General features: G+C 45.0%; 1 long non-coding RNA gene across 2 annotated transcripts; it reads left to right on the top strand.

Moving 5' to 3' along the window:
• Positions 1 to 1,714, top strand: LOC311329152. Of its 2 annotated transcripts, XR_014631283.1 has the most exons (5): positions 1 to 85; positions 207 to 279; positions 542 to 923; positions 1,072 to 1,183; positions 1,378 to 1,714. It is a non-coding gene; the product is annotated as an uncharacterized lncRNA (long non-coding RNA). The 2 variants fall into 2 exon arrangements; XR_014631284.1 differs by having other exon boundaries at positions 542 to 1,183.
• Positions 1,715 to 6,000: the final 4,286 nt, after the last annotated feature.

The following is a 6,000-nucleotide window of genomic DNA, read 5'->3' as shown; positions in this document are numbered from 1 at the left end:
GAGACATCCATCAAAGTGTCCCTGAGATGTCCAAATCACATTCAGACGCATCCAGCTGCAAGGACACGACTGCAGACACATACAGGTGAGAATAGTGACATGTACAAATACACACATACAGGCGCACAACACGCTTTGTCATACACAGAACAAATCACACTTCTTCCTTTAACCCCCGCTCTCTCCCTCTCCCTTTTCACCTGCAGTGTATTGATCTGGAGTCTTACTGTACCTGCAGCTGAACTGTGAGAGAGGGACCTGGAGATGTCCTGAGTGCAAGTAGGCAAACTAAAGCATTTCAGAGCGTCTGTTGTCCTGGCTGGCAGAGGCCTCATTCAGTACATGATGGCCTGATCTGCATGTCTGACTCTTTCTCTATCACAGTAAGATAGCGTTATTAGAGGTTCTAGAAGTGGATCTATACATCCAGAAGTGATTGTCTTTGTGTTAGTGTGTGTTTTGTCTGTGTCTGTGCATTTGTTCATATTTGATGTATTTTTAAGAAAATCTCTTTCTCGCTTTCACACCTCCTTCCCTCCAGTCCAGACTATGAGGAGATCTCCATAGACCCAGTGTGTGGCTTGAGGCCGGTCCCGGTCAAACCAGACCAGAACATAGAGGAGGAAGCAGACCAGCCGGCGCCACACTGTCAGCTCCAGTGACATGGTCCTGCCGTCATGGAGATGATTGTGACCGTGTGTGTGTGTGTGTGTGGGTGTGCGCGCGTGCGCATTAAAGTTACAAACTAACTGAGACTACCCAGTGGTAGTATCAACAAAATCTTTAGTGAGAAATGTATACCTGCATATTTTATGTCGCACTCCTCAGCTCGCCAGCTGAGTGGGAGGACCCGCATGCACGCAGACACACACACGGGAGACTAGACAGGTGGCAACCATACACCTCGCAAGGACCAAGTGAGGGTTAGTACACTCTCACACTCAATAACAGACTGTATTTATCACACCACATTATGCATGCTTGCATTTACCAGTGAACAAGTCAAAGCACCCATTGAGTCTTTGGCCAGCTGAAACCCATGAGTTTCAGTGTATGTGATCCATCCAACAGAATGACCTGAGGGGCTACAGGAGCCTGGTAATAAGTGGACCACCTTCCTGAAGGCTCGTCTGGTCTGCTCCATGCCTGGGGTCAACAGCATCGACACACTTTCACAAGCTACGTGAGTGTGGTGCTATTCTGAGAACAATGTGCCATTTAAGGCAGATCGTTTTTGGGAATGACGTCTTTCGTTTGTCTTTAGAGGACTCATCCAGGTAGCTACCTAATATCATGGTCTATACCTTTTTATCCCCATCCAGTATACGTCTATCTAACCCTACTCATTTTTTTCTCCCTCTTTCTCTCTTTCTCTAGACTGTGAGATTCACTCATGTCAGGGTTGTACCATCGCCTAGTGGGTGAGAACTGACCACACCAAATAATGTCCCAGATCTAACACTGCACATGTACAGTACTGTACCAGACCCACAGCTTAGGCTGCCAAAGTTTCTGTTTTCTTCTTCCCTCTCTCCCTCTTTCTATCTTCTTCTCTTTCACTCCCTGTTTGTCTACCTCACCATGGTAGGTGGTCTGTTCCCAAGTAAATTAATTGTGTATTGCAACTGCAATTCCTGTTACTGGCACTAGTACACCCAGTAGATGTTTTCATGGTGGTTCTCTCAACCCACAGCTACAGTGCTGGAAAGAGCCCACCTGTAGCACTGCCTTTTGAATATCTGAAATAAAATGTTTTCTTTGCAATACGTCAGTGGTTTTATTTCATGTAAAATTGTCTAGTCATTTGATAGTACCATTCCAAGAGTTTCATGGAAATTGACTGCAGGTTACTGCTCTACAACATCAGGAGGATTCAACCCGTCCTCACTGATGACAGGTGCTCATCCAGGCTCCTGTCATCTCCCGCCTGGACTGCTGCAACTCCCTCCCTGCTGGGGCCCTGGCGTCAGCCATCAGACCTCTGGAGCTTGTCCAGAAAGCTGCAGCTTGCCTTGTGTTCAACTGTTCAACAAGTTCTCCCACACAACTGCCCTTCTCTATTCCATACACTGGCTCCCTGTAGCAGCAAGTGACAATGTGAATAGGTTTGTGGAGCTTCAGAGCTCATACTTATACACTGTTACTGGGAATTATTGAAAAGTCATTTTTATGTGTGATCAGAATTATTGATGCATAAAAACAAATACCAACTAGTGCTGCGAGCAGCAGTGAGCGGGCCCTCGCACCCCACGCGGGTCGGGGTGTGGCGCCGTTAAAGGGTGTGCTATTTCGGTGTCCAGTACTGACAGAAACTTCCTGTCACCAGTAGGTGGCGCTCTAAGCGTGACTCAATACCGACGCATAGATGTGTTCAGGAAAGTACCTTCATGAAGTGTGAGAAATGTTGTGTAAATCGGACAAAGTATGTAGGAGTTATGAGGACTTCCTGTAAGCAGTAGGTGGCGCTGTAAGTATGACGCAATACTGACCTACAGATGTGTTCAAGATGCGACCTTCATCAAGCATGAGCAATTTGGAGTAAATCGGATAATGTATGTAGGAGTTATGAGTACTTCCTGTTTCACCAGTAGGTGGCGCTGTAAGTGTTACTCAATACCGACGCATAGATGTGTTCAGAAGGTGACCTTCATGAAGCGTCAGCAATTTGGTGCAAATCGGATGATGTATGCAGGAGTTATGAGGACTTCCTGTTTCACCAATAGGTGGCGCTATAAGTATGACGCAATACTGACACATAGATGTGTTCAGGACAGAACCGTCATGAAGCGTGAGATAAATCGGACAAATCGGATAATGTATGGAGGAGTTATGAGGACTTCCTGTTTCACCAATAGGTGGCGCTATAAGTATGATGCAATACTGACACATAGATGTGTTCAGGACAGAACCGTCATGAAGCGTGAGATATATCGGACAAATCCGATAATGTATGGAGGAGTTATGGGGACTTCCTGTTTCACCAATAGGTGGCGCTATACGTATGACGCAATACTGACACATAGATGTGTTCAGGACAGAACCGTCATGAAGCGTGAGCTATATCGGACAAATCGGATAATGTATGGAGGAGTTATGAGGACTTCCTGTTTCACCAATAGGTGGCGCTATAAGTATGACGCAATACTGACACATAGATGTGTTCAGGACAGAACCGTCATGAAGCGTGAGATATATCGGACAAATCGGATAATGTATGGAGAAGTTATGAGGACATCGTGTTTTATGGCGAAATGTCAAACTTTGGCGGGGCGCCACGGCAAGGGTGTTTGGTGAAAACTCAATTTTCTTGATAACTTTTGATCACAAAGGGCTTAAGATGAAGCTGACTGAGTATGAAGTTGATCGGATGAAATCTGTAGGAGGAGTTCGTTGAAATACGAGGCATGGAAATGGTCAAAACAAGGACAAAATGGCACATTAAAAGCAAAATGGCGGCCTTCCTGTTGCATGTTGGGTACAGCTCTAAGAGACATTTTAGTGTGGCTCGATGAAATACATATGCTCTCCGAATTTCGTTCGCCTACATCAAACTGAAAGGTGGGGCTCGCCATTTGAAACTTTCCAGGGGGCGCTCTTGAGCCGTTTTGCCACGCCCATTTCCGTCACCCATGAATTATCAAATTTTTCACCGGGACTGACGTATCTGCAAAGTTTCATCCGTTTTCATCGATGTTCAGGCCGCCTAAAAGGCATTTGTTTGGAGTAAAGGAGAAGGAGAAGAAGGAGAAGAAGGAGAAGGAGAATAATAATCCTTCGAGTTTCAATAGGGCCTCGCACCGCCAGTGCTCGGGCCCTAATTATTGATGCATAAAAACAAATACCAATGTATGCGTACGTTTCTAATCACACTTGTGTAGAACTGAGTTTTTGCCCTCGCGCATGCTCATTGTAGCCTATGTAATGTATCGCTCGATACACTGGGCTTCATTCACATTCCGGTGTCAAGGTGAGTTGATGTTAGCTAACGTTACACTCGACATTTTCAACTACGACGTCATAGGCGTATTTTCCATTAAAATGAATTAGAAACGTCAAGTATGTAGCTATATGATATAATTATTGACATAAGTAACAACTTGCTAGCTAGTATAGCTGTTTTAAACAAGGGACGTTGGCTGTTAACTAGCTAACGCTAGTGCTACTTGACGTCAGTTGGTTGAGTGAGTAGATGTTAGCTAACGTTAGCTAGCGAGTTAAGCTCGACATTTTCAACTAACGGAAGTCATATTGGCGTATTTTTCATTAGAATGAATTAGAAACGTCCAATATTCATATTATCTGACATCTGTAACAAATTGGCTTGCTAACTAGTATAGCTAACGCTAGTGCTCCTAAAGTCGGTTGGTTTTCAAAACGAGACAGACGCAGATTTATAAGGAAGATGGCAATTATGCAGAGTTTGATAATCACCAGTAAACATGTACCCAGTGATGTTAACGCATAAACTCGCCATATAGGCCATGATGGGCTATTTGCAGTCTATCACATAAACATGAAGCATACCGTCACCGATTGCTATTGAGATAACGTTAGTGACAGCTGTTTGTAGGCGCTCGCAGGGATATAAACAAAGGATAGTTCCAGCTAGTTAGTTCTAACTAATAACCCTACTAACACACGCAGGTTGCGCAAACGTTCGACATACGGCCGCTATAGGTGACGATTCGTCTGCGCCGCGTGCGGAAATTACGCGGCCATTTACGGAAACGCGAGATCTGCCGTTTAGTAGACGCTACGTAAGAACGACACGTCATTCCGAAGTTGCGGCCGCGTGCAAAGAACGCACGTGATCACGTGGGCAGGAACCTCCGTTATAAACTCACCTGGCTGACACTAGATTTACAGGTATTTATATGACTTGGTCTGCACGTCTTTTTCGCACGGTGCAAATACGGTGCGGCCGCGTGCAAAAAACGTGGGCAGGAACTTCCGTAATAAACTCACTTGGCTGACACTAGATTTACAGGTATTTATATGACTTGGTCTGCACATCTTTTTCGCACGGTGCAAATATGGTCACTTACTGACCACTGGCTATATTTAGCATTTACCAGTACAAAAAGGAATTAATGCTATATGGGGATATAGCAGCAAGCATTATGATACAAACCAATATAAGACTGAACACCATTAACAGTTTAGAACATTTTATTACACAAAGTACATTACAAATTAAAAGTATACATATTTACAAGGATGAGGTTTACGGTCTGTCACATTACGCATAGCCAGAAAAGCAAAAAAAAGCATGTACAAGCTCTGGCTAGCAACCCATTATCTGACAATTGCAAAAGTTCTAAAAACAAAAATGAAACAGTGCGCATTCTGTGGCAGGCAGACCGGGAACAGACCGTTGTATCCCACAAAAAAAAGGTTAAAATTTACAAAAACTATTTACAAAAAAGGCATCCATCCTGGCAGGCTGGAAAGGCAGGTTTAGGGAGACGGGCTGGGGGTCACCCACATCTGAATCGAGGGTCTGGGCAGAAGAGGTCATCCTCATCTGAATACTCCACTGTGGTCAGGGCTGGAGCTGTGGTCAGGGGCTGGGCTGGGGAGGTCAGCTGGGCTGGAGCAGATGCCTAAGGACATAATGAAATGGCTGTAAAAGCAAGTCGCATACGTTCATTGGAAGCGTGCCATGTCACTGGATACGAGAAAATTAACTGCCTGACATCACATACCTTTTTGAATCGAGCAGGGGCATGTTTCAGCATCTCCTGCAGCTGGGCAGACACCTCCGTCACAGTGGTGCTTGGCTTACAGGCCATAACCCTCCCTCAAACTCTGCATGACGCTGGAGAACTGCTGACACATCATCCTCTGGAAGTCTGGATATTAAACACAGATGTGGCTATAAGTAATTGTACGGTCCCATAATGGATATTCAGCTCAAAGTATATCCCTACATGCAGCATGAAGTAGTAGCACAAAATTCAGCATACCAGCATCTGCAGAGCTTGATGGCAACACTGCTGG

Source organism: Borostomias antarcticus (genome assembly GCF_949987555.1).
Source record: "Borostomias antarcticus genome assembly, contig: scaffold_60, whole genome shotgun sequence".
Lineage (NCBI taxonomy): Eukaryota > Metazoa > Chordata > Actinopteri > Stomiiformes > Stomiidae > Borostomias > Borostomias antarcticus.
The sequence above is the reverse complement of the archived record's forward strand: the minus strand, read 5'-3'. Positions and strand labels throughout refer to the sequence as shown.